Here is a 27,556-nt window from a genome sequence, read left to right on the forward strand (position 1 = left end):
CCTAGTACACATGTGGTTCTTGTAAACCTTGGTGGAAACAAATTGTCTCCAGATGACCATAACTACAATGGAGTTTATGCATACAGAAAAAGAACAAATAACTTAATGTTCTTTCAACTTTTCTCTTTAACCATTAGTTTTCTTGTTTGGACAAAAGAAATTATGTTTTCGACAACAGATCTTTTAGAACAAGCTGGCAGACATATAAAACTGAAATAAGACATCATAGAGTTTGGAGAAATGCACAACAAATGGGCCAGACAGCAAGATAAATTGAGAGAGAGAGAGAGCAATAAAAAAGGAGATAATGTTAGTGAAATGAAGATGTGAAAGAAAGAATTCTCCATAATTCAGCCATGAGCAACTGATGAGGGAGAAATGAAGAGATGTGAAAAATGGGATAGATGAGGAATGAATAACTGAAGGTAAGAGATGGGAAAGAAGAAAGAGAAAAAGTAACACAGGATAGGATGAGGAGAAATGAATAAGAAATGGGTAAGAGAGAGAGAAATTCAAGGAGGCAAAGAGAAATAGGCAGAAGATGGAAATAACAATGCATGGAAGAGAAGGGAAAGAGAAAAGAACAAAGGAGGAAACAACTATCAATGTGTTCATATGACAATGATGTCCCAACCAATATAATGCAATATAGGGGTGTAGTTTGGAATCAAACAAGGCCATATTTCCATTTAATTTTGGAAGAAAATGGATAAAATCAAATATGACCTTGAACTTCATAATGCAAAGCCTTGTACCAAATTTCAGCTTTTTTGACCCAATAAAGATTTACAAATTATACATTTGCCTGAATGATCCAATTAGAATGTAACTGACCTAATTTCAAACATACCTGTGTAAACCATAGATTACCCATATATGACAGTGTAGGTCAAACACGCTTGAAAAATCAATGCTCACACAATGGAACTGGTGTCATAGGAGATCAGTGAAAATACAGGTGATATGAAGCAAACTTTTAATACAAGGTTTTAAAGTTTTGGTAATCTTAAATGGAGTTATGTATATCAATAAGAACTTTTATGACATTCATCGGTGGACTAAAATGGAGTTTTGCATGACAGCATCCACTGATGGACTGAAATGGAGTTATATATACCAATAAGAATTTTAATGACAGTATTCATTGGTTGACCAGAATGAAGTCATATATATATATATATAAGAACTTTAATGACAATATTCATCGATGCACTGAACTTGAGTTATGTATGCCAATACGAACTCTAATCACGTATTCTTTTTAAAAAAGTTGCTATGCTTATTTGACCTTTATTTCTCTCTCTTTATTGGCCTGCAAATGAACTGGGAGAATGCACCTTTATTCTCATTGCCTTCTGAAATTGCAAAATATACCCTATATACTTTTTTATAAGTTAAGTGCAACTGCTAACTGCACAGACCCAGATCTGCCAATGCATAATGAGCCAGCATATCCAAGTCCAGGTTGTTTATTAGGAGCAATCAGCAAAACAAACAAAACAGACCCTGACTTGATGGCACATTATGCAATGGAATATCAGGATGTATGTTGCTTGATATATGACTTGATTTATGGGTAACTATGAAGGTAGTGAAGTGAAGATGAAATTGTCTGCAGTAATTGTTTCATGTTGATGTATTTCCAATACTTATTTTTTCTCAGGAATGTCCACATTTGGTTTTAAATTGATAAAATATGTACAAATTTTACTGACATGTCATTCTTACCTAAATGAAACTGCAAAAAAACAATATTTTTACAATAAATCCTACTCATGCTTACCACATGTTTACAAATGAAGTATAGACTTTTAAATGCACAGAATTATTGAAAGTATAGACTTTTAAATACACAGAATTATTGAAACCACAGACTTTTAAATCACAGAAATTTTGAAAGCATTGACTTTAAAAATAGAATTACTGAAAGCATAGACTTCTAAATAGAGAGAATCATGGAAAGTTATAGGTACTTATTTTTATAATTTGTGAAGGTTGTATGTTTATTTCAAAGATCTGTAAAAGTTATATGTTTATTTCCATTAGGCATTTATTGTTAGGGAATTTTGTGGGCACAAAATACTTTCTAAAGTTTTGATATTTACACTTAGCAATTAATTTTAACATATTGATATTACTTCTTTTTGTTAGTTTTACTTGCATTTTTAACACATTACTGCAATATAAATGAAGCCATCTTATAGAAGCATAAGTCTATTTTCTAATGCAAAATGCATCAACTTGACAATTTCAACTTAAGCTGGATTTTAAACTCTGAGAATGGGTATACTGTATTGGTTGAGTAACTGAAGACTCACTTTGTAGACCAAATACTGAATGGACTGGTTGGGTGAGTAATTAAGTTTATAGATCAAATATATATAAGCAAGACCCAATATAAATATGTGCAATAAAGAATATTTCATCCTTTGTAGTAAATAAATGAAATACTGTACAATCAAATCAATAAAGGTAAATACTTGGATTTTACATTAATGAAGGCCAATTACACTAGCAGGACAAATCTCCAAAATAAGAAGATATGAAGAACATACACTTTAAACATAAAAAGTGAACTTTGGGTTCCTTTTTTTTAAATATTTCAATAAACACACTATCCAGCTATAAATAGATATGAAATTGACATTTTTTCTCTCTATTAGACAAGAAGAATTTCAAACACAAGAGATGTACTTTACTCTTCATATATTATATAGGTGCTTATATTGACTACAGAAATAGGAAGGCATATATGTACCTGTTATCCTAATTTTACTGTAATTTCTTTGTTCCTGGGATAAAATGAGATGGTTATACACAATACAGCATATGCACAGAAAATTCTTTCTTAACAACTATAATTTTCTTTATACCATGAAATCACATGAATAAAATAAGCAGAATTATAATACTTCATCATTAAACTAAACTAAAAATTATATCATCAACAATCAACAAAATTTAATTGAATCTCTAATATATTCTTTCATAAAATAACATATATGCCTGTGCATGTTTGAGAGCGGCTTCTGTTACTTTGCTAACATGGTCATCACTGATGTGGAACCACTGCCCTGGTGGTACCATGATCTCACTAACATTATCTTCTTCCATCTCTTCTACCATCTTATCACCCATTTGGAGGACATTCTCTGTGTACTGGTCAAGGTATTCCTTAACAGAAACCTGATTAGTACTGAGGAAGTTGGTCAGAGAGTTGATACTGGGCCGGACTTTAACATATGCTGTGTAGTGGCCACCCTTCAAACCTCCTTTGTGCTCAACCACTCCGTAAAGAGAATACAAGATTTTCTTCTGGCCTGGTTTTACATTCTGCAATAAGAAATAGAAAGAGCTTAAAATCCTACTTTTAAAATTGGAGATTGGAAGAATTTATGAAACTAAAACTGAACAAGTCAAGGAAAGTGAAAAGATTGTTTTCTATGTTTATATGCATTTTGTATGAGTGACATCTTTCAGAAAAATACAAATAATACAAACCCTAAATTGGGATTTTCTTGTCTCAGTGCCAACTCTAACAGAGATTCCAATAGTCTTGCCATACTTATATGTCATGTAAGACAAAAATGTACAGCATTTGCCTAGGTCAAGTCATATTGGTAAACTCAGGCAAAGGTTTTGACCAAAATGTCTATGTACCAAATACAAATGATTGATTATAAAAAGGCAACAATTATTTAAGTGGCTCAAATACTTAAGCATCTCATCTAAATATACATAAATTGGTTTTTCTTTCAACATGCTAACAGGTTACTAGCACAAAAGGAATGCGTGGGAATGTATATAAATGAACATTTCAAAATGCCTCTGCTGTACTTGCAGTGAGGACATAAAAGGCCACAACCCCGCTACTTACCTGGCAAAGAGCACTACAATATGGAGCCAGATCCAGGACAAAAGGAAAATCCACATGGCAGTCCAGTTTGTTGATGTTCTTGATTTCAAGCTACAATCACAAAATGATACAGGTATTGCTTAGAATCTGCCAAATAAACAAGACTTCTGCTGAGGACAATGTCTTGCCTTTAATTTTGTTTAATTTGTAACTTTGTGGTGATGCTGCCAGATCCACCAGCCAAGCACTAATGTATATATTTTGTTAAACAATATTTTAGCACCAATAAATTTGTGGCATTTTAGTAAACTGCACAGCTTTAAACTGATAATTTTTGTCATTTTTTGTCATTTTCTCACTGGCAATAAACTAACTGAAGAAGAAATAGAAGACATATTCAACCTACTTAGATATTGCTGAGTCAGCAAAAAAACACCCCTTCTCTTAATACTAAGCTGTATCGATAGTTTGAATCTCAAATGTGATACACTATTGTCTGAATCTCACATGTGATACACTATTGTCTGAGTCTCACATGTGATACACTATTGTCCAAGTCTCACATGTGAAACACTATTGTCTGAGTCTGACATGTGGTACACTATTGTCTGAATCTCACATGTGATACACTATTGTCTGAGTCTTAAATGTGATACACTATTGTCTGAGTCTCAAGTGAAATTCACACAACATGATTCATATATAATGGCTTTACATATAACAGGCCCCAACAGGAATGTTACAAGCAACCTCAAAATCAGAGTAAGGTTTACCAGCTTTAATCACCTCATATGCAGTTCAGAAAACTCATGTATTATGCATAAATAATTTTTCTTCTTTTGTAGCCTTTTGATGTCAAGATGTATAGGCTTTTACCATACCCCAATTGCAAGTCATCCACAAAGTTTGCACCAAGTCTGTGATATAGAACTGTTATTTATGAAGAAATGATTTCTATTCTTTCAGTCTGTGACCTGGATTGTTGACCTTTTGACCCCAAAAATATTTTTTTTATTTCTTCATCAAGAAAAACTTTCCTGTAAACTTACACAGGTAGGTGTTGCATAACTTAAGCTATCATGTGAGAGAAAAAAAGTTAACGGACAGATGCATGGACATTCAGGGCCTGCCAAAAGCATGTGTACAATCCTAGACTTTTGAGCCTTTCCAAGAAACCTAAGAAATGGATACCAAGTCTGGGGAATTTCCATTTAGGAGTTTAAGTGGAGATAAGATGATACAATGATGAATGGACAGACAAAGGATTTTAAAATATCTCCACTGCCTTTTAGAGTCAGCAACCTACCTGTTCAAAGCGTTGCAAATGCAGGGTCAGTACAGCTGGTGGCTGGATTATTAGGTACTTCTTGCTGGCATCGGAGTAGACTGTTTTTATCTCTGTATGAAAAAAATTAAGAATACATATGATCCAATTTTGTATAACCTAATTAAATTCTTTTCAAAAATGACATACAGTTTTGGATTTTTTTCTCTTAAAAAGTTAGCATGTCTGCATGCATTGGTAATCCTCATGATATTCACATTATTTACAACACTTTCCTGACAACACAAGCATGGAGTTTGTATACATTTCAGCCCAATATCCCTCTGCCCTTTCATCATGGTGGAGAGTTGAAAATTACTGGAATATGGTGCACATCTACAAACATTTCCAAATAAATCCCATGGTTACAACACACAAAATTGTTGCCTGACCACTGGTCCAATGCCAGCCAATTTCACTGCATATTGGTGCAAAAAATGAGCAGCCAGTCTGTCTGTTGAAATTTTGAGGCATATATTTATCTTTTCATTATATTACAAGAAATATGTTCAAAAAAGTGAAAAAATAAATAACAATCCTTTCTGAGGATCACTCATAAGTCTTGGTGACATGAGAAGCTAAATAACTCGTGTTTACTCTATGTTTGCTAGATGCTTATAACTCCAAATAAAGTCTCTTCTGCATCTATGTGATGTTTCATGACACCTACTACTTCCAGTTCCCTAGATGAACATGTTGAGATATGCCTTGATGCCAACAGAGGCTAAAAGACCAAATATAAACAAAGGAAAAAAAACTATACAAAAGTAATAGAATAATGTGAAACAAAATTGATAGCTGAGTTGCATAATTCACTTAAAATATGTAAACAGAATGCATGACTTGACGACAATAATATTATAGTTTGTTCACCTCAAGATCATGAATGATATCTGAGACAGTCACTGTAGCTCAATGAATTATCATGTGAGCTTCTCTAAATGAAGCTGACATTACCGATTTTCTTTTGCACAAAGAGAATTTCACCACCATTTGTATCAACATACAGAGAAACACTATTTTGTTTAATATATCCTGAAACAGAGTGGTATGAGTATATGTAATCAGCCATGTTGCTGCTGGAATTACAGAAATGTTCATTTTTTATGCAGGACTGAAATGTTATGGGAGCCATCGCAAACCAAAGTAAACAATCCTGGTCTACTCATTAGACAATTACATTACAAACATAAATGAAATAACAATGTAAATTAGTTTCAATAAAATTAGATGATGCAGATGATGTTTGAAATATGTTAATTTATCTCCATTTCAAGGCAATGATGTTAACTACAAACACAGATATCATTCAAGATGCTGAGTTGAAAAAACTATAAGCTGCAATCTACAGATGTGAATGCCTTTAATACGGTTCCTCTTTCTGCAATACACTGCTTTCCACAGACTCAGTTTCATGAGCAGCTGTGCATTAAAAGGCTGGGTCTAGTTCTCATAACTGTCCTCAAGTCAATGGAAGAGGATCCTGCTTTTTAATTCGGACTATATTCAGACTGGCCATCAATGGCCATATTATGATGACTCTAAATAACTTGTGAATTGACCTACATCAGCTGGACAGTGAGTATCATTGTCCTGGACAGTAAATAGTGGCCATGCTGTGCTGAATTTAATAAAATGTAATAAAGTTTACATATGATATCAATATTCTGTGTTTTTCATTATACTCCACGTTTCATTATATAAAGGTCCTTACTAAAGGCCAATATTCATGTCTACCTGAATTTACCATTCAGTCACTGACTACACTGTCTGATGAAATGGAGGACCAGTTACTTACAGAATGGACCATTAGTATTTTCAGGTTACTGATTCTGTATGATTGCAGGATCTTTTGGCAAGTTTCATACACTGCATGGGTATCAAGTCTCTATATAAGATGGGTATCAAGTCTCTATATCCCATGGGCATCAGGTCTCTATATCACATGGGTATCAAGTCTATATCCCATGGGTATTAAGTCTCTATATCCCATGGGTATCTAGTCTCTATATTCCATGGGTATCTAGTCTCTATATTCCATGGGCATCAGGTCTCTATATCCTATGGGCATCAGGTCTCTATATCCCATGGGTATCAAGTCTCTATATCCCACTGGTATGAAGTCTCTATATCCCATGGGCATCAGGTCTCTATATCCCATGGGCACCAGTCTCTATATCCCATGGGTATCAAGTCTCTATATCCCATGGGCATCAGGTCTCTATATCCCATGGGTATCAAGTCTATATCCCATGGGTATTAAGTCTCTATATCCCATGGGTATCTAGTCTCTATATTCCATGGGCATCAGGTCTCTATATCCTATGGGCATTAGGTCTCTATATCCCATGGGTATCAAGTCTCTATATCCCATTGGTATCAAGTCTCTATATCCCATGGGCATCAGGTCTCTATATCCCATGGGCACCAGTCTGTATATCCCATGGGTATCAAGTCTCTATATCCCATGGGTATCAAGTCTCTATATCCCATGGGCATCAGATCTCTATATCCCATGGGTATCAAGTCTCTTTATCCCATGGGCATCAATTCCCTATACCCATGGGCATCAGGTCTCTAGAGCCCATGGGTACCAAGTCTCTAAATATCATGGTATCAAGTCTCTCAAGACCATGGGTATCAAGTCTCTGTATCTCATAGGTATTAGTTATCTATACCCAATGTTTATCAGATTTATAAATCCCATCGGTATCAGGTCTAAATAACCCATGAGCATCAGGTCTCTATCTCATGGGTATCAGGTCATTATAACCCATTGGTGTCAGGTCATTATAGCCCACGGGTAACAAGTCTCTATAAACCATTGATATCGAGTCTCTATATCCCATATTTATCAAGGCTCCATATTCCTTAAGTATCAGATCCCTATATCTGACAAGCATCAATTATCTAAGTTACTGAGTTAAGATCAAATGAAGTGACTTTATGTATGTATATGGACCCCAATGCATACATGCAAACTTGGTCAAGACCACAAAGTCCCATGTTGTTTTTGAAAAATTACAATAAAGATGAAAGCTATAAAAAATGTCCAGATTTCTAAACCTTTTTACACAACCTTTACACAACTACCACCCACTCTCAACCCATCTCCCTGGGCAACATTCAAGATTTTAATCCTTCAGTGTCACTGAATGGTCCCCCTGAAACTTCATACCAAAATAGATCCCTCTCACTGAATTGGTGTACATGGTGTTTAGGTTACAAGGCAAAGTCAATACTGCCTCTGAAAATGTAACCTTTGACACCATCCCCACCTCTCTTAGAAGGTTGCATCCAGGATCTCATACCATGACTGTCCCCACCTCACTCAGCCTTCCAAAGCATTCTACCAATTCTTCCTCAGTTGGTGTGGAAGAGTTCAGTTATATGGAGAACTGAGTAATGCACACTCATATGGATATATGATACAGATAACAAGTATTTGTAAAACAGTTATGAATATGAAACACTGATGATGGGGTAAGGATACAAGAAGTACATATATAATAACTGGGGATGGGGTAAGGATAAAAGAAGTACTTATATAAACAGGGGATAGCATAAGGATAAAAGAAGTACAGTCATATATAAAAACAGTTTATGGGAAATAAAAAAAAATAAAAAACCTGGCGGTAGATGGGAGAAAAACACTTACCTGTATTAGGATTTAATTTCTTCTTAAGCTTTGTGCAATTCTTGCAGCCAAACTTATTGTTTCCAGTCAAACGTTCTGGACAAGTGAACAGATTGAGACAAGACTCAAGTGAGCATTCACTGGAAGTTGAGTGATATCTTGGCGCTAAAGTCAAGACGGATTTTCTCTGCCCCTCTCTCCAGATCTCTTTACGTGACCTCACTGGCTGTGGATCTTCAAACTCTGATGGTTTCATGTACTGCACATTGAATGAAGAAGATATATCTTCATCATTTCCAGCTTTAAGTGGAATTTCATTGTTTCCAACAGTGACTGAGTCCATACTTCCAGTTCCCTGTGTAGATATTCCTGTATCATCTGAAACATTGGACTGACTAGAGTTGACTGGTGCATCTAAATCTTTAACTTTCTCAGACTCTTCACTGGATTGGTACAGCATATTTTGAGATAAATCTTGTGAAAAACCTGAAGAATAGGTCTCACTGACACTTGATGTGTTGGTTCCAGATGTAACATCTGAAATGACCTGTTCCCCAGTACTTAAATGTTTGTAACTAGAAGAAGACAATAGAATGCTGCTGGTAGCTGCCTCCAGTTCCATTGGCTCCTTGAAGCTTGTATTGCCACTTCCAAGATAACCACTGGCAACTGGTCCATTCATATATTCTGCATGTTCAGTGACTTTTGATTTATGCATCTCTCCATTAGTAATATGACTCTCCTTGCTGGACCCATCAGTATCTTCTGTCTCCCATACTGCAACACCATTTGGAATCAAGTTGTAGATTACACTTGCATCTTTTGTTAGTGTATTTTCAGCTAATGCAGATAAGCTGATGTGAGGAGAAATGTGGACAGGACTTTGGGATGGTTCCACACCATTTAATGCACTGCCAACTGATCCAGAATCACTGGTCATGGAAGCCTCAAGAGAATGGCTATACCTGATTATGTCCATCTTTAAGTTCTCTTCTATATCAGCATCTGTTCAGATACAGAATAATGAAAACATGATTCAAATATTGCCTGCAAGCCATGAAATATTGTGTCATACAACAGTAAAACAAGTATTTAACATGAAAATTACAATGTTTTTGTTATGACAAAACATGACAGCATTGCTGAAAAGAAAGGGAGAATGTACTAAAGTTAATTAAAAATAAAAGCATTTCCAAGTTACTTGGCATTCTATGACATTTTCTACCCACATATAAAAGCATTTCCAAGTTATCTGCACTCTATGACATTCTCTACACATAGATAAAAGAACTGCCAAGTTATCTGGCACTTTATGGCATTCTCTACTCACCAGATGATGATCTTTCTTCCTTCAGACAATCCACCTTGTCTCCTCTTTCCTTATCACCTACATACTCCCCTTCCACAGAGATAATATCCTGCCTGTCTTTTTCCTCCTCCTTGCAATTCTTCTCCTCTTCCACAGGGACAATGTCATTTTTCACATTCTCTTCCCTGTCTCCTTCCTCTGTGCCTTCTGTCTCCTCATCTTTGGGGGCCATATTCTTATTTTGATTCTACACATTGTCTCCTTCCTCATTCTCATCTTCCTTCTCCCATTCCAAAGGGAGAATATCTTCCTTCGCATATTCCTCCCTGTCTCCTTCCTCTTCCTTGCCTTCCATTTCCCATTCCACAAGGACCACATATTCCTTCACATCCTCTTCCCTGTCTCCTTCCTCTATGCCTTCCTTCTCCCCTTCCACTGGGGCCACATCCTCATTTAAATCCTCCACTTTGTCTCCTTCCTCCTCATCTTCCTTTTCCCAATCCACAGGGACCATATCCTCTATCACATCTGCCTTCATGTTTCCTTCCTCCTCCTTGCCTTCATAATCTCCTTCCTCAAGGACTATATCCTCATTCAGATCATCCACAGTGTTTCCTTCCTCCTCCATGGCTATCTTCTCTACTTTCTCAGGAACCATATCCTCATTCAGATCATTTCCTTTGTCTCCTTCCTCCTCATCTTCCTTCTCCCATTCCACAGAGACTATCTCCTCCATCACATCTGCCTCCCTGTCTCCTTCCTCCTCCTTGCCATCATTGATCCCTTCCACAGAGACTATATCCTGCTTCACATTCTCATCCTTGTATCCTTCCTCCTCCTTCATTTCTTTCTCTCCTTCAACAGGGGTCAAATTCTCCTTCACATCCTCCTCTCTATTTCCTTCATCCTCCTTGCTTTCTTTCTCCACTGCCACAGGGACCATATCCTCCTCCACATCTGATTCATTTTCTGCTTTCTCTTTGACTTCCTTCTCCCATTCTATAAGGATCATATCCTCCTTCATGTATTTCTCCTCCTTGCCTTCCTTCTCCACATACGAAGGGGTCATATCTTCCTTCACATCTGCATCCTTGCCTCCCTTCTCCCCTTCCACAGGGACCATATCCTCCTTCACATCCTCCTCCCTGTCTCCTTCCTCCTCCTCACCTTCCTTCTCCACTTCCAATAGGTGAATATCCTCCTTCACATCTGCCTCTCTGTCTCCTTTCTCTTCCTTGCCATCCATCTCCCATTCCATAGGGACAATATTCTCCTTCACATCTGCCTCCCTGTCTACTTTCCCTTCCTTGCCATCCATCTCCCCTTCCACAGCAACAATATCATCTTTTACACCTGCCTCTCTGTCTCCTTCCTCCTCCCCTTCTACAGGGATGATATTCTCCTTCACATCTGCCTCCTTGTGTCCTTTCTCCTCCTCACCTTCCATCTCCCCTTCCACAGGGACAATATCCTCTTTCATATCTGCCTCCCTGTCTCTGTCCTTCTCTTCACCTTCCTTCTTCCCTTCCACAAGGACAATATTATAAAGAGATGCTATACTAGGTCTCTGAAATGAGAAAAAAGCAAAGTTTGCTACTAATGTACTGTCAGTGGGACTAAGAAAACTGCAGATCATAACCTCAGTATGTTCGCTGCTTTACACAGAATTTATCAAGAGAACATTCAAATGAATAGAATCAATACTAGTGTAGTCATATTACATATCTTCCAGAACCAACATACATGTATTGTGTTCCAACAGAAAGATCATTTTTATTTTAGTTAAGTATGTTTCTCCAAGAATGCTTACCTGCTCACACTAACGTGATCTCTGCATGATAGATCTAAAGGTTGACCATGCATAACAGCTAATAGTTTCTATTAAATCTCTGAATTGTAATGGGATTTCTCTGAGGAGGTCTATCATGAGATTGAAAATTTCATTTACCCATAAGTTGTCCATGACTTGTTCATCTGAGAGAGGTTACCATAATAACTTTGTGAGTCAAGTTTCTGAATGACTCTGAATCAGAACAGGTGAAGGGAAAGTGTATTCCCTAATGCCACTGCAGCTGACTGCTAGAGAATCCATGGCTCAAGCCTCTGGATATGGGACTGGAGAGAAAAAGGTTAGCAGCTTGTCCCCAAAGTGCATAAATAAACCGAAGAATCTACAGCTAAAGTGACCCCTTGACTGGCAACATCTGACCCCGTCCTTACAAAGAATTGACCAAAACATTCAGTTCGCCTGGAATGTCTTATCTAGACTGGATGCTGTGCTAGAAACACCAGCATAAAAACCTCCTTGACCAAGAGACTTATACTAGGCGATTTGGTCATCCCCTCCCACAACTGAGGTGGTCAGCAACTACTACAGAATTATTTAACATTACCAGGATCACATTCCCACACATGTGATCACTGCAGCAATGAATGGCTTTCATTACAGCCTTCAATTTTAAAAGGTCTATATGAAGTACTTTCTACTCTGGGCTCCAGTTGTGACTTACCATTGTCAAGTGAAGCAACAGGTGTCCCCCCCATCCACTTCTGCCAGCTGAATGAACTGATGTTCATACAAACCATATCACCAGGTTTAGGCTTCTCCAGAGGAATTCCAATGATGCGACATTACATGTCTTGTCACTGTCACCGGAATTATTTTATTTTTGGTCAGGTCCTGGATGGTCGAGTCATCTAAAGTGCTAGCCTTTATCAATTGCTGATATCTCACCTATATAAATGTGGATTAGAGTCTCAGGCTTGGCTAATGTGGGATGTTACCAAGGTTTTCCAGGTGTAACAGCCAATCCTTTCCCTGCTACAAGGGGTAAATTTGGCCACTACATCAGGTTTCTCCACCACCAGTTATACTGGCCACCGTGTATGGTCTTTTTTGTGCAGAGAAATGGCATTAAATCCAAAACAACAACAGAAAAACGTTTGGTCAAGATCAGAATATGCTTATCTAAATGTCCAGAAAAGGGGCACAACTGGGCCAGCATTGCTATTGGGAGAGGGCACAAAAAACGTAGCTTAGAGGAATCACATCTGCCACTGCATTTAGTAAACCAAGGTACTACAGAAAATATTGCACAGAAACCCACTTCCTGTTTGAGATCAGCATTAAAAGCTCTATAATCCATGCAATTCATATTTGAGGGATACAAATGACATTTAGAAGGGTTAATAATTCCATACCCACAGAGTACAGTACAACACTTAAGAAAAAACGTAACTCACAAACTTTGAAAAATATGAAAAACTATTCACTGAATAAAAACAAAGATTACCATTCCTTTTACAGAAACTTTAAAACAATTTTATACCACACTTATTGATGAATACAATAAAATGAAGATCTTTTAGGAACTTTATTGGCAATGTAGGACAATTTTATGGATAAGTTTAAATGGCAAAGAAAATGTTGATGAGTAATCACCTCATGGTTGTAAGTTGAGGGATTAGGTAAGAGTTCTTTTGCTTTCTATACATGACATATGGATGGGGAAGACAAAAGTTTTGTTTTTCTTGCACTGTTAGATTTGAGAGATGGCAGAGCTTATTTCCTAACAATGATGTGATTAGAAATGAATTCAATGGAGAAATATCACTACTGGTATGCAGTAAACATTGATTTGTTATAATCAAGGCAGAATGTTATATTCAACACTGACAGACCAAAATAATGCGCTTTGTAATATGTTCAATATTTCATGAAATCTGGCTGAATTATAAACGGAGTTTACTGTATTAAGGCAAAACAGCACAGTCAAAAACTGCTTACAATGCAGTGAGTGTAGCTTTCACATTTAAATGTGTAACAGTTATACTTGAATGATACAACATATTTGTAAAGTTGCTGCATCAAGCAAAATGAATATAACAGTTGTAAACAAAAAGAAAGATGTTGTGTAAGTCATATACAGTTGTTAAATTATTCAAAATCATTATGTTAAAGATGGAGGAGAGCAAGAAAAAGTGCAAACTGTGTAGAGTGACTATTTTAAGTAAAATAGATGGTACCAAGGTAAGAGAAGGATGAAAGATAGGTCAAGCTTAGCAAGCACTGCACAAGAGAGCCGTATCTGATACCTTCACCATCTTTTTGCTTGCCTCCTCTTTCTCCTGTCCGATTACATCCACTGGCAAATGATTTTCAAATTCTATCCAAGTTAATTGAAGCTGACTGGACAGCAAATTCTTGCTAGCTGTTTGATTATACTTGCAACTGTGTAATTACACTTGCAACAGCTCAGCTGTTGGCCGAATTTGGTCTATGGATACAGAAAGTAAAATGAGGGATTTTGGATTTCAAAACCAAGTAGCTACCATCTAGATTCTACATAATTCATTTAACTGCAAAGGATCTTTCTAACATATTGAATACATTGGACCTTTAACCAAATAAATGTCAATCAGCAAAGCTAATGAGACTCTAGTGTCTCACACACATTGATTGTTGACTTATTTACCATGTGCAGGACTTACAAATACTTGAACACCAAATATTAACATTGTTGACACCATCCCCATTATGGCCATGAAAGAAGAGATACTTGTGTCTCATTATGCTTGCACAGGCGAGACAAATATGAAGATCTCAATAATAAGATTACTCTTGAGTTTAATTTTAAACATTTTTTTTATAACTTGAAGTTTCTTGAAAAGGAATTACAAAATTTGATTATCGAAGTCAAATTCAATACCGTGAATTCATTTAATATTTTGTATCAATCTTCTTCACATTTATCCCAAATATGTCAATGATTAGTACTTCATAAATTTGTGGATTTGGTGTAGATTCATATTGTTTTGAAAGACGGATCATTGTTTGCTGAGTCCTCAAATTCATATTTTCTAGCAACTATAAATTACAAGAAAATTGGTACTGCATGAAAAATAGTGAATTACAAGAAAAACTGTACTTTATGAAAAGTAGTGAATTACAAGAAAAATGGTTCTCCATTAAATACAGTGAATTAACTGCAGTTTTCACTGTAAAAAATCTCACCTTTTCTTCCTGAACAGGTAAAGACAAATTCAGAAATGGTTCTAAAGTCTGGGAGATCTAGAAAAGAAAACAAAGTTACAAAGATTTTAAAAATTTCAACTTCAAAAGAAATAAAACTACATTTATATGCATCTGCCTAAAGAATTGGGGTGCCACTGATAAACATGATAAAATTAATTAAAGAGAAAATACAGGGTAAGAATGTATAAAAAACATTCATTGGATAGAGTTCACTTTATAGTAATAATACTAATAATAATAATGAGGACTTTGTATAGCGCCTAATCTTTAGAAGCTCTTGGCGCTTTCCAACATTTGAAAATACCTATAACATAAAAACATATAATAATAATAATAATAATGAGGACTTTGTATAGCGCCTAATCTTTAGAAGCTCTAAGTGCTTTACAACATTAGACAACACATATAAGATAAAAAACATATAATAATATTATTACAAAAACAAACACCATGAAATTAGAAAAACATTAATAAATAAAAAACATGCTGAGAATATTTAAGTTAGGAAGCATTATTATGTCTTTCAGTTTGTTCTTGCAGTTGAAATAAGTGAGTTTTGAGAGCCCTCTTGAATGTGATCACTGTGTCTTTTTGTCTAAGTTCAGTGGGCAATTCATTCCACGTTGCTGAGCCTTGGTATGCAAATGAATGCTGTCCATATGACTTTGTTTTCATATTGGGAATAATGAGTATATGATTGTCAGAAGAGGAGCGTAAGTATCTTGGTACACATGGGTGAGGTCGGATAGGTATGTTGGACTAGAGTCCGACAATGAAAAGTAGCACAGAGAACAAATTTTGTGTTTGATTCTTTATCAAATGGATAGCCAGTGTAGGGTACAGAGCAGCGGGGAGGTGTGCTCTGATCGTGGTACTCTAAATATGACCTGAGCAACTGTGTTTTGAACTTTTTGAAGTTTCTGGAGTAGATATTGAGATGAACCAGACAGAATTGAGTTATAATAGTCCAGTCTTGAAAGTACTAATGAACACAAAAGTGTTTAAGTGGCATCAACTGAAAGATATTTGCGAATTGAACTGATGCGTCTCAGCTCAAGATATGCAGCCTTGCATATGTTCACGACATGTTGGTGCAATGTGAGAGTACTGTCCAGACTAACACCTAGGTTTCATACTGATTGTATGAATTTAATGTTGGTGTTGCTGATATTTATTGTTTGAGGTAAAGGATGTGAATGAGAAAGTCTTTGTGTTGCGATCAGAATGGCCTCAGTTTTATCATCATTCATCTGCAGTTTGTTCCATGTCATCCATGATTTCACATCAGAAATGCACCTCTCTACACCTTAGATGGTAGCATCAACTTCAGTTGGGTGGCTAGATTTGTATATTTGGGTATCATCAGCGTACAATTGGTGAGACACTGGATGATGATCTATGACACTTGAGAGCGGCTGAGTGTACAGAATGAAGAGAACAGGTCCAAGAACAGACCCCTGTGGAACACCACAACATAGATCGACTGGGCTGGAGTGTATTCCATTTGCAGATACAATTTGTGTCATGTTGACCAAGTAGGACTTGAACCACAGTAAGGCTGTATGACATATAAACAATCTGAGTACAGTTAGTCCACCAGTTTAGGAGAAAACTTTTAATATCTCAATTTTCAAGACAAAGCAGACAGTTTTGCCATTCTCCTGCAGAGGGCGCTGTGTTGATGACATTTAAGCAGCACTTTCAGCAATTTCTCCGTTATCATCCTCTGTACTGAACTCAAACTAAGGTTTGTAAAGTAGTGTCAATTTATTGTTATTTTCTAATCAGACCTAGTTTGAAGTTTGATAAGATCCATCTTCTCAAACATTTCCTTTCAAATAACATCCACAACTCACATCGTAAACATTTCACTTAACATCTGGCACCATTTTCTTTAAAAGTAGAGACTGGTTCACGACATCCGTACCTTATCAATAAAATGAATCTGTGAAACAAAGTTCACATTTGAAGAAACCCGTCTGTTTTCTTGGAACGTCATATACAGTTACTTTAAATAGCAAATAAGGAAATTACTTTTATGCTATTCTCAAGCAGCAGTCACCTTTTTAAGAATATTCTCAAATTTATAAGTGGAGTTAAAGGGATGATAATAAAAATGACAAAAACAACTTTTTATTGCCAAAAGCATAATGGTTGGCATGTAAGCTAGAGCCAGAAATATGAAAATACCATAAATCAATTTAGTTTACTTTAAAGCTGATACAATGCATGCCATGAACCAATAAAAAAGACATTTTTTCAAATGCTCACAACCAGTAGTAGTTTCTACCCCTAAAAGTTGTTATATTAGCCAAACAGGAGTCGAATGAAGGGGCTAATGCTTTCCTATATGAAATGAATGTCCATGTATCCAAGATAAAATTGCTTCTTCTGTTTAACTGCAAAGTGCTGAGAAGATCCCTGATATTCTTCAGTGAAAACAAGATTTACAAGATGGTCACTGTGGTGGCCACAAGAGATGTAAAATTAGCCACATTTTCATTCAGGACCAATTGGTCATCATAAGAAGTTTTTGGTGTAAACCCCATGTCAGTATGACCATTCATTTATGAGGACTAGCAATACCAAGATTTTCATTTTGGCAGCCATTTTGGATGTAAGATTGGAACCATGTTCATTGAGAAAAATCTAGACATCTTAAGAGTTAAATGTCAATATGATCATCCAGTCTGGGAAAGAAACGATAACAAGATTTTCAACATGGTCACTATGGTCATATTGAATGTCATGTCAGCATAATTTTCATTAATGATCAACTAGTGAAAACACCATGTTTACATAACTTTCTTTTTAGTAGGTGTAGCACTATATGTATCAGCATGACTGAAGTGTGGCTATATTAAAAATCAGATCATTTAGGACTAACCAGAATTCATATGAAGTGAAAAACCCTTGTTAATATGACCTGCATCAAGACACCTGAAATTGCAATAACAAAATTTTCATGACGGCCACTAATGTGGCCTTATAAGAAGATATTTTTTATTTAGGACCTCAAGACCTAAAAACAACAACATTTTAATGAAAACCTAAAGTTAATGTAATCATTAATGCAGGTGTAGCAAGAACATGATTTTTCAAGATGGCCACAAATGCAGCCATGGTGAAGATCAGATCAACGGCGCACTATAGTTTCATATTTTGCATACAGTTAGGATTTTAAAGAAAAACAATTTCCCCAGCTCACCTCACTGGTTATACTGGCTATTTAAAAAAGACCTTGTATATCTTAGGTGTAATTCAAAGAACCTTTAGTTCCCTTTAGTTTGGTATATGATTGGTTATAGAGTATACAGCTTGGCCTTACTCCAGATGTGCACCTTTCAAAAAAGTGCTAGCTCCACTTGGTCATTTTCACTTCCTGATCTTCAGAAGTAAATTGTATAAAAAAAGAGCAAAATTACATAATAACTGGTGAGTGTCCCCTAAGTCCTTGGGTGAAAACTTCAAACTGATAGGTGTAGTGATAACAAGAGTTTTTGATAGACTGTTGCTATGGTAGCCATATTAGATCTCAGATGAGCCCCATCTTCATTTGGAAAGAACTAGACATCATACAAAGTATTTTGGTCAATGAAAACCGTATCAAGGACAAGTAACAATAACAACATATTCAAGATGATCACTACTGTGGTGTCAGAGTGGTACCATTATAATTTAGGACCAATTTATACTTTGGGATGAATGTGTGTGTCATGTTTTCATGGCAACCCTTCATGTGGTTCAGGAGTTGCCATAACAAACTTGTGCTAACAGAAGGTCAGACAAATGACCATGGATAACCATCTCATAAGCTTTTCTAGTCTATGATCAGTAAAGCTAAATATATACTTACATACTGGCATTCTTCACACATTACAGTGCTAACAAGACAGCCTCCAAACAAAGCATCCACAAATGTGTAATTAACCTGACGACCATATTCTGAAATGGAAAATATACTGGGTATATTTATATACTGTATAGAATCAATTTTGTCTGGAATATACAGGTATGCAACTTAGACCATTAATGCAACTTTTAAATGTTGGCAAAAATTATTTTAGCAGTTAGAAAACCAGAGTAAATTATGTAAGGTCAAAAAATGTATGGAATTTATTTTTACTTCCTCATTCATCACAAACATCTCTCTACCACTAAAATCCCTCCTTACAGAGTATATGATTTTATGACCACTAAAAATTCCCCCTATACGGTATATGATTTTATGACCACTAAAAATTCCCCCTATACAGTATATGATTTTATGACCACAAAAAATTCCCCCTATACAGTATATGATTTTACGATCACTAAACATTCCCCCTATACAGTATGATTTTATGACCACTAAAAATTCCCCATATACGGTATATGATTTTATGACCACTAAAAATTCCCCCTATACAGTATATGATTTTATGACCACTAAACATTCCCCCTATACAGTATGATTTTATGACCACTAAGAATTCCCCCATACGGTATATGATTTTATGACCACTAAAAGTTCCCCCTATACAGTATATGATTTTATGACCACAAAAAATTCCCCCTATACAGTATATGATTTTATGACCACTAAAAATTCCCCCCATACAGTATGATTTTATGACCACTAAAAATTCCCCCTATACGGTATATGATTTTATGACCACAAAAAATTCCCCCTATACAGTATATGATTTTATGACCACAAAAAATTCCCCCTATACAGTATATGATTTTATGACCACTAAAAATTCCCCCTATACAGTATATGATTTTATGACCACTAAAAATTCCCCCTATACAGTATATGATTTTATGACCACTAAAAATTCCCCCTATACAGTATATGATTTTATGACCACTAAAAATTCCCCCTATACAGTATATGATTTTATATCCACTAAAAATGACCCCTATACAGTATATGACTAGGCCAATTGGTTATTACAGAACAATTAAAGTCACACTTCCATGAGTAGTATGCTAAATAGGTCATGGACGCCATTATGGAAAAAGATATTACTGGTGATAATCAGTGTGCACAGTATTAGCAAACCTTGCAACCTCATTAATCAAGCCAATTCATGCTGAATGGATAGTGGTCTTGAGAAAGCTGTACTTGTATAATTCAGCAATCTGGGGATTATTTACCTGAGAAGCATTTGTGAGTACCATGAGACTTGATTGACATGATGTTTATACAGTGGCTTTGTCCAAAAATCTGTGAAGTGTAATCTTTAATACTTTGCTGTAATTAGTGTGTATACATAGTATTTAATTAATAACAGTGTTCAAGAAATAGTTACAGTATTTTACAGGATTGTTGTTCTTTTGGATTAAAAATGCAGGGATAAAATAAAGTGTGCTTTCAGAAGGACTTAAATATTTCAACAACAGTTGTACTCGAATGAAGGCTCAGTTGGAATAAGTATTAAATTTAATCTTCATAAACTATTATTTTGTATTCCTTTTTCTTTCATTTTCAGTAATACTATTGCTTGAATACCTATGCTTCTTCTCTATTTTCTCTCTATTCTCACTTACCTCACATATCAATTTAAGGATGTAAGTGTAAAGTTACAGCTATCAGATACCTTACTGAACGTGTGCATTGAAAAAATATAAAATGATTTATAATTCTTGTTTCATTAGGTCACAATAAAAAATAAAACAAACACATGTAAAAGCTAAAAGCTAATATTTAATAACAAGGTTACAGCATTAAACTTGCTTTATCAAATACTAGTAGCTGTGTTAATCTCTAGGAATGAAGCACTTTAAGAAAACTGTGGGGCGGGATCATCCTACGTGGCTCATTTTTCATTGGGGATTTAAATTCGTGGTTCGGGGCAACAATGAAAACCATGAAAATGGGTCCCCCACGAAAACTGATGATACTAAAGTACACATAAATATAGCTAGAATATAATTCTCTGGCATGAAATTAACTCCATTGAATTGATGAATTAATAATAATAAAAAATAGATTATGTATTTGTGAGAAACTTCAAGAGAGTGTGCTACTATGCAAATGGAAGTATTCATGATCATTCTAATCTGACATGAACTTGGTCAACCCAAGTTGTTATCACTTCTGCTAAATGAAGCCTGAGACGGTTGGATGTACAAGATGTTATCACTTCTACTGCTAAATGAAGCCTGAGAGGGTTGGATGTACAAGATGTTATCACTTCTACTGCTAAATGAAGCCTGAGAGGGTTGGATGTACAAGATGTTATCACTTCTACTGCTAAATGAAGCCTGAGAGGGTTGGATGAACAAGATGTTATCACTTCGACTGCTAAAACAAGCCAGAGAGGGTTGGATGTACAAGAAGTTATCACTTCTGCTAAATGAAGCCTGAGAGGGTTGGATGTACAAGATGTTATCACTTCTGCTAAATCAAGCCTGAGAGGGTTGGATGTACAAGATGTTATCACTTTTGCTAAATCAAGCCTGAGAGGGTTGGATGTACAAGATGTTATCACTTCTACTGCTAAAACAAGCCTGAGAGGGTTGGATGTACAAGAAGTTATCACTTCTGCTAAATGAAGCCTGAGAGGGTTGGATGTACAAGATGTTATCACTTCTGCTAAATCAAGCCTGAGAGGGTTGGATGTACAAGATGTTATCACTTTTGCTAAATCAAGCCTGAGAGGGTTGGATGTACAAGATGTTATCACTTCTACTGCTAAAACAAGCCTGAGAGGGTTGGATGTACAAGATGTTATCACTTCTACTGCTAAATGAAGCCTGAGAGGGTTCGATGAACAAGATGTTATCACTTCGACTGCTAAATGAAGCCTGAGAGGGTTGGATGTACAAGATGTTATCACTTCTACTGCTAAATGAAGCCTGAGAGGGTTGGATGTACAAGATGTTATCACTTCTACTGCTAAAACAAGCCTGTGAGGGTTGGATGTACAAGATGTTATCACTTCTACTGCTAAATGAAGCCTGAGAGGGTTGGATGTACAAGATGTTATCACTTCTGCTAAATGAAGCCTGAGAGGGTTGGATGTACAAGATGTTATCACTTCTACTGCTAAATGAAGCCTGAGAGGGTTGGATGTACAAGATGTTATCACTTCTACTGCTAAATGAAGCCTGAGAGGGTTGGATGTACAAGATGTTATCACTTCGACTGCTAAATGAAGCCTGAGAGGGTTGGATGTACAAGATGTTATCACTTCTACTGCTAAAACAAGCCTGAGAGGGTTGGATGTACAAGATGTTATCACTTCGACTGCTAAATGAAGCCTGAGAGGGTTGGATGTACAAGATGTTATCACTTCTACTGCTAAATGAAGCCTGAGAGGGTTGGATGTACAAGATGTTATCACTTCTACTGCTAAATGAAGCCTGAGAGGGTTGGATGAACAAGATGTTATCACTTCGACTGCTAAAACAAGCCAGAGAGGGTTGGATGTACAAGAAGTTATCACTTCTGCTAAATGAAGCCTGAGAGGGTTGGATGTACAAGATGTTATCACTTCTGCTAAATCAAGCCTGAGAGGGTTGGATGTACAAGATGTTATCACTTTTGCTAAATCAAGCCTGAGAGGGTTGGATGTACAAGATGTTATCACTTCTACTGCTAAAACAAGCCTGAGAGGGTTGGATGTACAAGATGTTATCACTTCTACTGCTAAATGAAGCCTGAGAGGGTTGGATGTACAAGATGTTATCACTTCTACTGCTAAATGAAGCCTGAGAGGGTTGGATGTACAAGATGTTATCACATCAACTGCTAAATGAAGCCTGAGAGGGTTGGATGTACAAGATGTTATCACTTCTACTGCTAAATGAAGACTGAGAGGGTTGGATGTACAAGATGTTATCACTTCGACTGCTAAATGAAGACTGAGAGGGTTGGATGTACAAGATGTTATCACTTCTACTGCTAAATGAAGCCTGAGAGGGTTGGATGTACAAAATGTTATCACTTCTACTGCTAAATGAAGCCTGAGAGGGTTGGATGTACAAGATGTTATCACTTCTACTGCTAAATGAAGCCTGAGAGGGTTGGATGTTCAAGATGTTATCACTTCTACTGCTAAATGAAGCCTGAGAGGGTTGGATGTACAAGATGTTATCACTTCTACTGCTAAATCAAGCCTGAGAGGGTTGGATGTTCAAGATGTTATCACTTCTACTGCTAAATGAAGCCTGAGAGGGTTGGATGTACAAGATGTTATCACTTCTACTGCTAAATGAAGCCTGAGAGGGTTGGATGTACAAGATGTTATCACTTCGACTGCTAAATGAAGCCTGAGAGGGTTGGATGTACAAGATGTTATCACTTCTACTGCTAAATGAAGACTGAGAGGGTTGGATGTACAAGATGTTATCACTTCTACTGCTAAATAAAGCCTGAGAGGGTTGGATGTACAAGATGTTATCACTTCTACTGCTAAATGAAGCCAGAGAGGGTTGGATGTACAAGATGTTATCACTTCTACTGCTAAAACAAGCCTGAGAGGGTTGGATGTACAAGATGTTATCACATCAACTGCTAAATGAAGCCTGAGAGGGTTGGATGTACAAGATGTTATCACTTCTACTGCTAAATGAAGCCTGAGAGGGTTGGATGTACAAGATGTTATCACTTCTACTGCTAAATGAAGCCTGAGAGGGTTGGATGTACAAGATGTTATCACTTCTACTGCTAAATCAAGCCTGAGAGGGTTGGATGTACAAGATGTTATCACCTCGACTGCTAAATGAAGCCTGAGAGGGTTGGATGTACAAGATGTTATCACTTCTACTGCTAAAACAAGCCTGAGAGGGTTGGATGTACAAGATGTTATCACTTCGACTGCTAAATGAAGCCTGAGAGGGTTGGATGTACAATATGTTATCACTTCTACTGCTAAAACAAGCCTGGGTGGGCTGAATGTACACATGATCAATTCTGTTGAAAAAAAAAAAGCCTGGGTGGGCTGGATATACAAGATGTTATCGCTTCTGTTGCTAAAACAAGCCCAAAAGAGCTGGATGTACAGGTTTATTATCACTTTTGTTGGTAAAGCAAGCCTGGGAGGGAGGGATATGCAAGATGTTATCGCTTCTGTTGCTAAAATAAACCTGGGAGGACACGATGTGCAAGATAGCTTTCTTAATGTATTATGATCAGCAAACAAATATGATAAAGAAACAGACTTGCATGAAATATATATGTAACCTAGAAAAACAAGATAATCAAATGATTCACACATATAAGTACACTACATATATATATATATATATATATATATATATATATATATATATATATATATATATATATATATATATATATATATATATATATATATATATATATATATATATGTATAAAGAGAGAGAGGGAGATACTTACTCCTGACTTTCATCCTGATATCATGATCCACTGTTTGGGGATTGGAGTTTACTACCAGCTCGAAATATTTCAACACTGCAACCTGACCTCTCTGGAAGACGTAATTTGCATTTTAAAATCAAATTTGACTGGAATGAGCAGTATCAATCATCTAATTTTGATCAAGAGATACTATTTTACATAAGACCACAATGAAGAACATAACTCCAGAGAAATTGCTATTAATGATCTTTTTCACAATCAAAAACCTAACGCATGAAAAAAATCTTTCCATTTTCTTAATTTTCTTTCCTTTGTAACTAGAGAATTTATATTAATATGAACAACATTTGTTGCTAAATTAATGTTATTTTCCTTTAGTACCATTTCTACCATTAAGACAGGGGAACAATATATAAGGGAGATAACTATCACTGGATATCATCATTTGAGTTGTCTCCCTTGATAAATAATTGACATGACAGTTCAGTGGATCAATACTTTCTCAGTAAGTTTAATACATTCATAAAGTTTGTAGCTGTTATTATAATGGAATCATTTCAAGCCCAAATCTGCATGAAGCAAGTGTTTTATGTCCATGACATTAAAGTTTAAAAAAACAAAAAAAAAAAACAAATGAAGGGAACATTTTGGTATAAAGAGTGCAATGAATGTGATTGATGAAAAAAGGGTTGTTTCAATGAATGTTGATCTGCACTGTAACATTATATACCTGCCTCATGTTTAATACTCCTCTGTGAGGGCATTCTTAGGGTATGGTTGACTCTCTACATTACTGACCAAAGAGTCATAATTATCTCAGCCTTTGGTCAAGGTATGCTGACTTGAATTGAACTTAATAAGCAGAAGCCATCATTTTCATATCAGACTTACCATTATCATGACCTTTGATCTTTAAACCCCAGAATCTATTGGGTTTATTCTACTACCCTAAGAGCAAATCATATAAAACCACAAGCATTTCAACAACAAGGGAACATAGGCAAGCTATGACAATATTTCAGTAAGCACAAGGAAAAATGGGCAAACTGTTATGATATTTCAGTCTGCACAAATTCAGCTGTATGGCACAAAAAGTAGTGCACTTGCTAAACCTAATCCTAGCTGTATAGCACAACAGGGTCTGCTGTTGGAAAAGTATACCTATCTTGCCTATTAAAACAACAACATTGCTGTTGGAAAAATAACACAATGTCTTGTGTATGCAAAGAACAACATTCCTGTAGGAAAAGTATACCTGTCTTGTCTATGCAAACAACAGCATTGCTGTTGGAAAAGTGTACCTGCCTTGCCTATTCAAACAACAGCATTGCTGTTGGAAAAGTGTACCTGCCTTGCCTATTCAAACAACAGCATTGCTGTTGGAAAAGTGTACCTGCCTTGCCTATTCAAAACAAAAACATTGATGTTGGAAAAGTATACCTGACTTTTCTATGCAAGTAACAACATTGCTGTTGGAAAAGTGTACCTGTCTTGTATGTGCTTCATATGCAGGAGAAAATTAATTCTGGTCTGAAACCAATTATCAAAGGAATGTGTATTTACCTTGATTTCTTCAGATCGCATGATGTCCAGCATGTGAATTAGAAGCTCATGGCTATCATGTTGCTGCTTGCCTCTGAACATCGGGGCCCTGAGGAAAAACGAAAGCACATTAAAGTGACCAACTCAAGATTTGCAAGTAGTAGTCTTCCCTCCTGCAAAAAAAGCAAACGTTACATGCTCTAGGGCAAGACAAAGAAAGTCAAATTAACTGAACCTAACCATAACCCATTTTTTCTGTAAATTCACTGCACAAGCAAATCTTCAAGAAAATAATGTATCCATCATTTCACTTTCAGACAAGAGAAAAGAAATACAAGCCACATTACTTACAGAAAGATGTAAGAAAAAACAGACAATATTCCATGCCTTCAAGTCAGGCTCTTGAACTGTGAACATTACATACAGAGTATTTCAACACTGGACTATCATGCATAATTTTAACGGACTTGTACTAAAGGTAATGGACTTGTAGTAAATGTAATGGGCTTATAGTAAAGGTAATGGACTTATAGTACAGGTAATGGACTTATAGTAAAGGCAATGGACTTATAGTACAGGTAATGGACTTAATAGTAAAGGTAATGGACTTATAGTACAGGTAAAACGTTTCTCATTCCTCAGAAGTTTCTTGTGATGAGGTCAGTGTTTTTATGTGAAGCATTTGTATTTACTGACGTGACTGACATGATTTGTTCAGCTATGTCATCATTTTAAACATCTAAAAAAATATAAAGTAATGCTATACACAGAGACACTGAAGCTCTCATAATTACAGAGTCTCTCATCACATAAGCACTTTGAAGAAACTTTTATAGATATCTTAGACTTTGTGAAACTTGGATTACTCTTTGCAGACTTGTCCAAAGAGGGCACTAGGGTTGACAACACTGGTTCGAGTCATAGAGTTGATCTCCTGAAGGAAGTTTGCTAGTATCATGGTAAGGGGTCTGGGTTTACCAAGGCTGATCCTAATGCTTGGCTGCAACAACAGAAAAGACATAATGAGTAAATCATACATTACACAACCTTCAATACATAATTCCTACAAAATAAACATGCATAAAGTCATGAGTTTAAGCAGATTCGAACCAAAACATATTTAAATAATGGAATATGAAAGAATAAGGTATTTTAAGATAATAATAATAATATCTACTTGTACAGATGATGGAATAACTAACATGACAAATAGCATCCCATGTCAGAAATATTAAATGAGGTCAAGCTGACTATATATTCAAATAGTAAAAAGAGTTCTTTCCAACCCAGTGTCTCACCTTCATCCCTCTGTAGATGTATATCTGACTTATACAAATTAAGTTGATGATGAGACCATGACAGTATGACACCCATGTCGTATCATACTTTCACATGTGAGACAATAAAAACTTGTCAACCTAGTAGAAATCCTACACAGAAGACAAAATGAGGATATGTAGAATAATTCATGCATTAAAAAGACAATCTTTAAATCCATACCAAATCCATAATATAATCA

The 27,556-nt window shown here is 36.1% G+C and overlaps 1 pseudogene; it reads right to left on the minus strand.

Moving 5' to 3' along the window:
• Positions 1-1,277: 1,277 nt before the first annotated feature.
• On the minus strand, positions 1,278-27,341 carry LOC149771490 (uncharacterized; annotated as a pseudogene).
• Between the last annotated feature and the right edge of the window lie 215 nt (positions 27,342-27,556).

The sequence above is a fragment of the Sinohyriopsis cumingii genome, unplaced genomic scaffold (genome assembly GCF_028554795.1).
Source record: "Sinohyriopsis cumingii isolate HCF-2022 unplaced genomic scaffold, ASM2855479v2 utg001820l, whole genome shotgun sequence".
Lineage (NCBI taxonomy): Eukaryota > Metazoa > Mollusca > Bivalvia > Unionida > Unionidae > Sinohyriopsis > Sinohyriopsis cumingii.